Genomic DNA, 11,926 nt, shown 5'->3' with positions numbered 1-11,926 from the left:
ACGAGCGTTCACAGCTTCCGAATATTCAGTGGGAACTGATTGGTTGAATGTTTCAGTGCTAAGTACCATATTTGGAAACCCCTCGCTCTTGTTGTTCCAAATATGGTACTTGGCAAATTGAATATTCAGAAGCTTGTTTCCCAGCACAAAAGGGGCCGTTACACGTTTCAACCCTTATGGGTTTCTGGTTTAAGTGCTGGGTTCATATATTGAGCGGCTCATTTGGCTCTTCTGGCTCGGCAGTGGATGTAAGAACGAGGAATAATTTGTATGATGTTTAGTCTTGGGTTCATATATTGAGCGGCTCGTTTGGCTTAACCTGCGATCAGGCTCTATTTTAGTTTCGCGTGCTACGTGGAGTTGGCGAAACGAAAAATAGAGCCTGACCAAATTCCTCTTCGAAATTCCTTCCGCCCACCTTTTTTGATTGATTGACATGTCCTTCATCGCCAATCAAATTTACTTCCATTACACCAATACACGCGTGGACGGCAGATTCACGCTATTTTGTTTTGACCAAAGTTAATTACCGTGGGAGGAATATTATTAACGAATTCGAAAGTTACCGTTGGCTTTAATTTGAGAAAAACACATTTAAAGCATGGGGAATGTTTTCGACGACTATATTGCGGCAAAGGCCGGTGTAATTCTCCCTCCGAACTTCACTGAATATGCAATCTTTTAAGCTTGACATCTTAATTTGTAATTGAGATAACCTAGCATTTTGTTGTTGGACGGTTTGGCAATAAATTTTTAAAGAAAAAAAAGAGAAATACATTATTCCTTTAACGTGTTTGCCCATGAAGGTTTTTTGGTGATTTTTTCGGGTAATATCTTCAGTTGCAGTGTATTTCTAGAATTGCGCGCAGTAAAATCATGATACGTTTGGCTGTTAATTTTTTGATGGAGTACGAACAGTAAGATGGACTCGCAAAGTTTCTTTTATTGTTGTACAATTGATCTCTCTGGAAACATGCCATTTTAGTTTCTGGAGTGTGAGTTTTAAGTTAAATCAACTGGAAATATTATGAAGTGTGCAAAAAAACCGTGTCATGTACAGTAAATAAATAAAGCCGTTTGATACACAGATATTCAAAACATGCATTCGTGTAACTTGCGATTTTATCAGCATCTCCTCCTGTTGATATATATGTCCCTTGTCTCATCCAGGAAACCAATATGCATCGGCTTTCATTGCCATTTGAAAGAACCAGCTATTTAGCGGCTTTCAAAACATCAGGGAAGTTTGTGCCAAAGTACTTTCAACCCCACGTCCACAGAGCTCGACAACGGAATCGCTAATTTCACTCGTTCCAGAGATTCAAACCCGATTCTGGACAAGTTATGAGATATTTCAGATGGCATATCTCCATTTATACAAATAAAGTCAAGTTGCACCGTCCACGGCATTGTAAGAACAAAAGGGAGCAAATTCCTTCGTACACATATGGCGGATTGGTCTCGAGGACTTCGCGAGAGCTCCGCGCAATCACGATGGCATTTTCACTTCCGGCGTTTCAACAGCCAATCAGATCACGAGTTTGGTCGGCCAAAATTTGGCCGACCGAACGGAATTCTTGAGAGACTTTTGGTCAGGCCCAATTTTAGCGAGCGACGACATAAGAGAACATATGGGCGAAGCTAAAAATGGGCCTGATCGCAGGTTACGTTTGGCTCGGCAGTGGATGTAACAACGAGGAATGAGTTGTATGCACGTGAAGTCTTGGGTTCATATATTTAGCGGCTCGTTTGGCTCGGCAGTGGATGAAAAAACGAGGAGTAGTTTGTATGACGTTTAGTCTTGGGTTCATATATTTAGCGGCTCGTTTGGCTCGGTAGTGGATCAAAGAGCGAGGAATAATTTGTATGACGTCAAGTGTTGTGTTCATATATTTTGCGGCTCGTTTGGCTCGTCTGGTTCGGCAGTGGATCAAAGAACGCTATATTCTTCACACGATCTTGAGAAAAGTGTAGTTAACCGAACCGTAAAATGAAAGCTAAAATTTTAAAAGAGTGCTTAGGCCTAATCACTGAAACGAGCCCTTAGGCTTATAATTAATTGGTAAATCAGTGCTATATTGTTCACGCGAGACTTAACGTCATACAAATTATTCGCCTTTCTTTCATCCACTACCGAGCCAAACGAGCCATCACATTGACATAAAGAGCGTATGAGCCTGTGAAAAAAAATTATTCCTTATTCTTACATGCACTGGCGAGCCAGACGAACCAAACGAGCCGCTAAATATATGAACCCAACACTTAACGCAAAACAAGTTTTCCCACTGCCGAGCCAAACGCGCCGTCTCGTTTGGTCTATGGTTAAAAATGGCTCTGTATTCTGTAGTTTAGCCTCGTGAATACCCGGACCCAGATTATCTTCATTACAGGTGGTGACAATGACCACTGGACTATGGAAACGAAGTAAAAATAGTGTATTTATTCCAAAATGGCTAAGTACATTGTTTTTTGCTAAACGATGGCATCTATCGATGGGTATTTTTACTGAGTGTTTGAGAACAGAAACTCCAATTGAAAGGTTTATAAGATGAAACGAAATGGCTCATCGAAACATCCTTTGCAGAAAAAATGAAAGAGAAACGAAGGTGAGATGTGAAAACATCTTTCCAAGATGACCGACCTTTGGTGCAGTGGTGCACGTAAAGTCAGTCCAAGTTCCTTGAAGATGGCCATGCTAAATGAACTACTGTGAAGTATTTTATACCCAATTATATATTCCATCAGAGATCAACCCTAGTATTGGAATTGGGCCCACCCAAGGACAGAAAAACTCTGACCAGCGTGGGATTTAAACCCACGGCCTTCCAATACTAGGGTTGGTCTCTGATGGAATAACTGGGTATAAAATACTTCACAGTAGTGTTAGGCCTCACTCGAACTTGAAATCATCACTCGTTCGATTGATAAATGCTTAGCACTATGGCCGATTGAACACATTGGTTCGATTCACAAAATGTTTTGGAACGACTGAACAAACTGGTTCGCAAGAAACATGTCGATTGGAGTTTTCGTTCTCAGTCTGCAGTAATGTTCACAGTGGAAAAGAAGAACAAAGCGAGATCTAGAAATTACGTAGAAATTTCTCCTTGCCTTTAAAGCTTACCGTTCTTAAAGAAAAGTAATTTGTCCACTTTATTAAATACTTTCAGATGTGAGGTTACTGTGGTAATCATCGCAGGCGGAAAGAATTCCACACTAAATAAAGAATCCGGAATAAAGCTTCAACTTTCCAGCAATAGTCAATGAACGGCTCGATGGCGCTGTGGCATCGCTCGCTCTCCTGAGGCGAGCGAGCCCGAATTCAAGTCGCGGGACAGGGAAGTCTTTCAGGTTGCCACAAATACATCTCGCAGGATACGGGAATTAAAAAAAACATTGCAATTCGTGACTACGAAGACTACTACGAAGAAAAACAAGAAAAGGAATGAGCCCGAATTGTTACCGTGGCTGCCTACGGCATCCCACGAAAAAAGAAAAAACGGATATGGAAATTCCACGGAAAATGATTGTTATCTGTTATCACAATAATAGGCCTTTTGCAAGAAACCATCACATGGTACAAAATCCTCCATGCTGGAGGGCAAGCTCATTATTATTTCCCTACTGGAACATTAAAACAAAGGCAAGTCAAGCTTGACTGGTTCAGGTCTCTGTTTTAATGTCCTAGTGGGGGAATAATAATGATCGGGGATGGAAGCTGATCAATAATTGGACCTCGATTATGCATTATTGTTTGTGTGCTTTGTTCGAATTATTCCTTATTCTTTTTAAATTTTTGTAGGTTATTTATTATTCATTGTTATTATTCATTATTCCACTGGCATATTAACTGCGTTATTCATTATTCCGGCGTTTTCAGACCCAATTATTCATTATTCATTTTTTTATTTATACTCGTTATTCATTATTCATTATTCATTATTCAACCGGCTATTGGGCAGCCTACCAGCTTACAAACCTGTACGTAAACTATACTTTTACAAATTAATTAGCTTTTCTGTTTTAAAATTATCAGTAAATGTGAAAATGTTTGACAGAAAGTTTAAAGGCATTAGTTTTTTAACTTGCGAATCTACAGAAACTGGCGCCGTGACGCAACGTGTCAACAAATCGTGGTTAAAAGAGGGAACCGCAAATTACTAATCGCCCGATATAAGTTTGAAAGCATGACTCCTTGCAATATAGCTGTCACATTTCGCTTAATACAAACGTCAGAAAGGAAGACGACTTCTCCTTGCCTTTTAAATTAATCGCACCGAGAAAACAAGTCGAAATTTGCCAAATGACAACAGCCGAGAAGAGTAATGGCCGCCTCTCTCATTCCCAGGATCCTCTCTCTTCCTAATAGAGACCACGTGACAAAAACTTGGCTCTCGTATGCTGGCAAAGTGAGGTGAAATCCCACACAAAAATGTCGTCTTCGACCGATCACCTCAACACTGATTTCTTCACCAGGTGCAAGAAAATACCACGCTATTCGGGAGAACTCGTGAGGCAAGTAAGTGACCTACCGTTTCATTGTCCTTCACTACTTTCATGGCGTATTTTCCCATGGGTTTTTTTAAAATCTCGTTTAGCAACAGGTTTTTCTCCGATCGATGGCTTCCATACGTCTTCATAAACATGATATCCACGCGCAGCTGATGTGAAAGTGAACGTTTCCACGTCCAGACTTCCCTTGTTAAATGACTGTGTGGTTACCAAGCAAACGTTTTGCATCGTTGTCCTGCACTTTTTTCGTGCAAATTTTATCGTTTTAATTTCAACTGTGGGCTTTAGCAATGAAGACAACTGTTGTCAGTCACAGGGAATAGGGAAATTGATTAAAAATTATTATTACTAATGTCGCTGCAAATACACATATGCGAACAAACGACCCACTTTTTTTACAAGAGTGCTTTTTTGGAGTTCCTCTTTTTTCCCAAAATCATGCTTGAAAGTTGGGGGTGCAGCTTTTACACGAGTCTTTACGGTATGTTTTATTCATGTAGTATAACTTATTAATGTAATTTGTAATATAGCTGGTGTGATGCCTCATCGGATTTACCAACTCAATAAAGGTGAAAGTGCAGAAGGTGTGAAGGGAATGTGTATGTACACGTATGATGTACTAAAAGAACAAAGAATTCATAGACTACATTGAGAAGCATCTTATGCAATGGCCAAGAACACAAACAAGCACAGACCACCTTTATTCTAGAAAACAAACATTTTAAAAAATTTTATTCTTGTTATTTTTTTTTCTCTTGTTGCATTATACATTATATTTTCAAACTGTAATGTAAATTTCCTATATTAAAGCCAGAAGTTTGGTCAAAATGTTTATGAAAATGTAGTCTAACCCCACATGTAAGAACCTGTTGATTTTTTTTGGCTAAACTGGCTCTTATATTTTGGAGTATTAAAATAACGAATTTCTGCCAGCAGGTTCTTGAATCCTTGATTCTTCTTCGCGGCGTTTTATTGTTCAGCTGCTCTTTCCGCGCTGCCACCTGATGAACTTTGAAGAGATTGATTCGGCGAACCATCAACATCAAAGACTTGAAATTTCATAAACCTCCTATTCTGGACTCCAGACTCGTCCAGTAGTGTAGCAGCTGATCCAAAGATTACTCGCCATTGGTTTGCAGCCCCTGCACGAAACAATGACACGTCATTCTTTCTATTGTTTTAGCTATTGTTTGGGGTAAGGGTTGCAAACCAATGGCGAGTAATCTTTGGATCAGTTGCTACATCACCCGACTCGTACAATCTGATGTGTACTGCCCCTTGAAAGTCCGACCGTTTGACAACACTTCTCTCCTGATTTGCCCGAAGGACGAAAGTTTTCGTTTTAAATCATCCCACCTCTGACCGTTTAATCAAAATAAGTACCATTTACTGAATTTTTATCGGCATAGAAATCCTATCATTGCTAAATTTACCATTTTGATAGCCACCGAAACGGGACGTGACGTCACACTGGCATGAGGACTGACCCAACGGCGTCCTTAGAGACACCCCCTCCCTCCTGCTGATGATGCACAAGCTAACTGACGTTCATTCTCTTTACAAGTCAACACTGATGAAACATGTGACCATTCCCCTCCTCTGGCACTCCCCACTACCACCAACCCCAATACGAGAAGACTACTCAACTCCACTTGAAGAAAATAAAGGAAGTGGGGAGCAGGCGAGTGATCTCACTGCACTGCGCCAGCCCTCCCAACAATGTGGCCCGGGGTCGATTCCAAGAGTTGGTGTCATATGTGGGTTGAGTTTGTTGGTTCTCCGGCTACTCCGGTTTTCCCCTCTCCACAAAAACCAATATTTGATTTGATTTGATTTGAATTCATTTCATTAGTGTCCCCAATTAGTGCTCTTGTGCTAAATCCATTAACACTTAAGGTGGCTCAAACCAGTGTCAACACTTGAAAGAAACGTTCTCATTAGAAGGATTGACACTACAACACTTCATCACTTAACAGTAATGTTATGGGTACTATATCAAACACCAATTATTGCTAAAAAAGATTTGTTCATTTTTGTGACGTAAAACGTTACCGTGGCAACAGGAAAGCCTATACATACATACATACATACATACATACATACATACATACATACATACATACATACATACTTAATTGACCGCTCCCCATAGGGGCTTTTCAGGGCCAATGAATCAACGAAACAACAGAACACAACAACTACAACTGTTAAGAATCCCAACTGGCCGGAGGCAAACCAGTTGGCTATTTACAAGTGCAGCTGGGAATTTGAAAAAGGGACTACCAGGATCAAATTCAATGAGTGGTCAGAGCGGGTCTTGAACCCGGGATCTCCGGATCTCAAGGCAAGCGCCCTAACCACTGGGCCACACTGCCTCCTGCAAGAACACCCCATATTTTGGTTTTACCTGCTCGTATCTCAACAACGAATTCGGTGACCCCCATTTTTTATTTCTGAAATGTGATCAGCATGCCGGAATAAAACTTTCTGCAAAGTTTGAAAAAAATCTTTAATACTGATTCAGAGCCACCTTAAATAACTGAAAATTTAAATTAGCTCTGAATCCGCTGGACAGAATTCTTTGCCTATCTTGGCCTCCTTGTGACTTTTGTGCAATAAAAAAATGGGGTCACCGAGTTCGTTTTTCAGATGTGAGCAACTAAATCCAAAATATAGGGTGTCTTGGCAAGGCATTCCTGTTGCCATGGTAACTTGTTACGTCACAAAACTAAGTGCATCTTGTTCAGCAATAATTGATGTTTCACATGGTACCATAACATTTCTGTTATGTGATAAAGTGTTGTAGTGTCAATCTTTCTAATAACAAGGCCTCTTGAATGTGTTGAAAGTGTATTCTTCTTCTTCTTCTTCTTCTTCTTCTTCTTCTTCTTCTTCTTCTTCTTCTTCTTCTTCTTATTATTATTATTATTATTATTATTATTATTATTATTATTATTATGCAGTGTTCTCAAAACTCAAAAGATACTACTCCACTCATTGATAGCTCAACTGGTAGAGCAGTGCACCGGTATCACTGTCAGAGGTTATGGGCTCAACTCAGGTCTTTCTTTCGTCACTGCTTAAGTAGCGTTCACAACTGTGCGGTGATATCAAAGCCAATTGCAACGATGGAACAATGAGAGCGAATGCAAAGACGTGTTAGATTTTAATGTGACGGGAGTGGTGTGACCGTTTTTAGCCAACCAAGTGCTGGCACACGAGCCACTCCTTTATAAGTTTGTTGAGACGTGCTGGGATGGTGACTTCCTGCTATTGTGTATATTGAACTGTGAATAATTTCATAGAGTAAATACAGTAGTCAAGAGACCAAATCGAACGAGCATATTAGCCACTGAATTGAGCCAGCGTGTTCCCTCCCACTTTCGTCATAATTTTCACAGTGACGTCATCAAATTCTAAAATCAAAACCGCGAGGTCTACCGTATGTTTATCTATACGGGGTTGAAGATGACCTATAAATAAATTTATTTACAAGTTACCAGTTCCGTAACGTTTTCGGTTTTAAAAATATTATACCGCATTTTCAATTTCAGAACTGCGACTTGCGTGACACCAGATACTGAAATCCGCTTTTGATTGAAAAAATGTTTCTCGTTATGATTCTCCGTAGTTTAAACGTTTCAAGTATATTAGGAGATGTGTTTATACTCATGTGCACTCGTGAGTGAAAAGTATGCGCTTTCATGGCAACGTTCATTTCTTGTCGCCAGGTGGTACACCGACATGGCTGCTCCTTTCGAAACTCTATAACGTTGGCCTTACACGCTTCGGCAAATAACTCAGAAACAATGAACCACAAAGACCTCAGACTTGGTCAGGTTGTTTATGCATTAGTCTTCTACAAAATCCGTTCTTGTTGTACGGCTTCGGATCTATTTCTCATGGCGTGACATTGAAAACGATACTTTTGAAGCTTTCCAGCCGATGCTCATCCTAATGACCCTTAATGTTCGTTTCGATTTTACGGTAAGCTTCCATATATTACGAAATATAGGGAAAGATATTTACAACGGAGAATTCCCCATTCTTCACATGGAAGCTTAATCCTTACATTCAGAACAAACAAGAAGCTACAATTAGCCTAAACTCGGGCCTTCAAAAATACATTGGTGTATTGTTAGTTTTTCCGCGGTCGGCCCGCAGGGATTAGTGTAAAGGACCGCGGAAACTGTGGTTTCCGTTGCTATCAGTTTATCCAACAATTTAAATAATTCGAATTTAGCTACAATCTTGGACAGAATAAAATGGAACAGAAATGCCCCATTCCCCCCCCCCCCCCCCCCAAATCAAGGATGAAGCCGCGTGAAGGCCAAAACGCGCCATTTTCCCATCACTGATTTTGGGGGGAGGGGTGGTCTCAATTTTCCATTTAATTTGTCCAAGATTGTAGGCTGAAGTATGTACCGCAAGTATTTACCACAAGCTTTTCCGGCTTGGGCAGGGGCCGCACTGTGGCCATATTTTTTTATGTCGCGTTATATGTTGTCCCCAAATATGTCACGACATTTACGCCACGGGAGTCTTGGAGGTCGCACGTCTGGGACATAAATGATATTTGAAACCGGACTGTCAACTCTTAATATTTCACGCGCGAAAAGAGCTTTTTACATCGAGGTTTTCGATATAACGAACCCTTGATTTAACGAACAAATTTGGCCGGTCCCCAGCGACTTCGTTAAATCGAGGTTCCACTGTAGCTACAATCTTGGACAGAATAAAATGGAACAGGAATGCCCCCTCTCCCCCAAATCAAGGATGAAGGTGCGTGAAGGCCAAAACGCGCCATTTTCCCATCACTGATTTTGAGTGGAGGGGTGGTCTCAATGTTCCATTTAATTTGTCCAAGATTGTAGCTGGGCACATGTGTTACCTTTGAAGAATTGCGAAAATTCGATTTTTGCCGGTATGTCAGATTTGATTGACATTGCGGCCGAAGAAAAACATAAAAATGTTATTTTAAGGCCATCAGACAAGATATGACCTGCAGCGAGGCAGGGCATCGGCTTTTCTGATTTTTAGGTCCTTCGGACATAGTTATGTCTCGATTACGGGGCCTAGGACCGTACTGAAGACCTCGGGCACCTAAGCCTCAAAATATTTCCTTACAATGCTAGGCCAAAGTTGAGAAGCAAGGTATCTTTATGTGCCACTTGCACTTTCTTAACAGAAATGGACACTGCTTTGATTCAAATCCTTTCTCTTCATGAGAGATCGTTGGTTAGCATCATGGATCATGGTTAGCATTTACATTTCAAGGAAAAATATTCCTTGTCATACTATCGTTGGTTTGTGCCCTCCCATAAGCACAAGCGGTCCTTCGAAAAATGTAGTATCTCGGCGGGCTCTGGTTTTGCGGGACCTACCCTACCCTACCCCTCTATTTCTTTTTGGGGGGAGGGGAGTTTATTTTTATAGTCAACTTTAACTTGAACTCCAACTCGAAGCGCAACTCGAAGTCCAACTCGAAGTCCAACTCGAATTCCAACTCGAACCCTAACTCGAAGTCCAACTCGAAGTCCAACTCGAAGTCCAACTCGAACTCGAACTCGAACTCGAATCCAAACTCGATGGTTCGGGATTCCCTATCAAAATACATCTCTATCTCTTTAAAATTGAAATACACGCGATCAAAGTTTCTATCATCTTTAAATACAAATACCGGCTAAGTTAAAATTTATATATAGATTTCGCCTTTATACTTATTTATTTATTTATTTATTTATTTATTTATTTATATGTATTTTATAATCATTCGGTACACAGCTTCAATGCAAATAAGTGTCAACCTTTTGAATTCTGTGTATAATAAAGTTATTATTAGGGCCGTTGTGTTGCGTTACGTAACGCGGTATGTTTCCAACACAAACGAGCAGAATTTTCTCCACCAATAAAATTTGTCTGCTTTGCTAGAACCTGTTAAAATGATAGTTAGGTTCTGTTTGGCATATTACTGTAGTAACAATAGGTGACATCACAAGAAACATCGCTATATCATTAGTTGTGAGGAGTTTCGAGCACACGCTCTCGGAGCCCACATTCAGATGTTACACTGTTCCACCGTTCCCACAATTCCATAATGCACGATGCCGTGTGACCAGCCAGAAGCTGCTTGGCATCGTTCTGACATACTTGAGGTGGGTCTTCGTTTTAGATCAGTGGGTCTTCGTTTTAGATCAGAGGGTCTTCGTTTTAGATCAGCGGGTCTTCGTTTTAGATCAGAGGGTCTTCGTTTTAGATCAGAGGGTCTTCGCGTTAGATCACAGGGTCTTCGTTTTAGAACAGTGGGTCTTCGTTATAGATCACAGGGTCTTCATTTTAGATCAGTGGGTCTTCGTTTTAGGTCATAGGGTCTTAGGTCTTTGTTTTTGGGTCTTCGTTTTAGAAACACCCGCCGTTTCCGTTGCTATCAGTTTATCCAACAATTTAATTAACTCGAATTTAGCTAGGCTGAAGTATGTACCTTAAGTATTTACCACAAGCTTTTCCGCCTTTTTTGCTGAAAGTGTTAGGATCACGTTTGTATAATTTTCCAAGCTGTTTGGCCAATCATAGCTAATCAAGAGCATATATAAACGCCAGGTTTTAAGAGAGCTAAGAGAGAGTTGGCTGCCGGTAACGGCAGAGTGCTGAAGTTCCATGCCAGAATAAAGAAGTTAAAACTATGAAGCTGTATTTACAAAATCTGTCCCGTAACAGCTGTCGTAGTTGTCGCTTTTAGTCATGTTATATAGATTACCATTTGTCTAAAAAACAGCTTGCTTGGGCGAGAAAGCAAATGGTGTGGCCTTTCGAGGTGATCCATTTTTTCTAGGTTTTACCCAAACGAGCAGAATTTTCTCTACCAATGAAATTTGTCTACTTTGCTGGAACTTGTTAAAATGATAATTAGGTTCTGGTTGGCATATTACTGTAGTAACAATGGGTGACGTCACAAGAAACATTGTGAGGAGTGTCGAGCACACACACTCAGAGCCCACGTTCAGATGCTCCACTGTCTCACGGTTCTGACAATTCCATAACACACAATGTCGTCTGACCAGCCATAAGCTGCTTGGCATCGTTCTGACATTTTTGAGGTGGGCCTTCGTTTTGGATCATAGGGTCTTCGTTTTAGATCACAGGGTCTTCGTTTTAAATCATAGGGTCTTCGTTTTAGATCAGTGGGTCTTTGTTTTAGATCACAGGGTCTTCGTTTTAGAACAGTGGCTCTTTGTTTTAGATCACAGGGTCTTTGTTTTAGATCAGTGTGTGTTCGTTTTAGATCATAGGGTCTTAGGTCTTAGGTATTCGCTTTTGGGTCTTCGTTTTAGAAACACCCCTTATCTAACTGTTCTTACAGCGTTGCCCTCCGTTTCACCAGTTCAGCTTTATTCTCGGAAACATAACTCCGGGC

Source organism: Montipora foliosa, chromosome 11 (assembly GCF_036669935.1).
Source record: "Montipora foliosa isolate CH-2021 chromosome 11, ASM3666993v2, whole genome shotgun sequence".
In the NCBI taxonomy this organism is placed as follows: domain Eukaryota; kingdom Metazoa; phylum Cnidaria; class Anthozoa; order Scleractinia; family Acroporidae; genus Montipora; species Montipora foliosa.
This window is presented reverse-complemented; position numbering follows the sequence as displayed.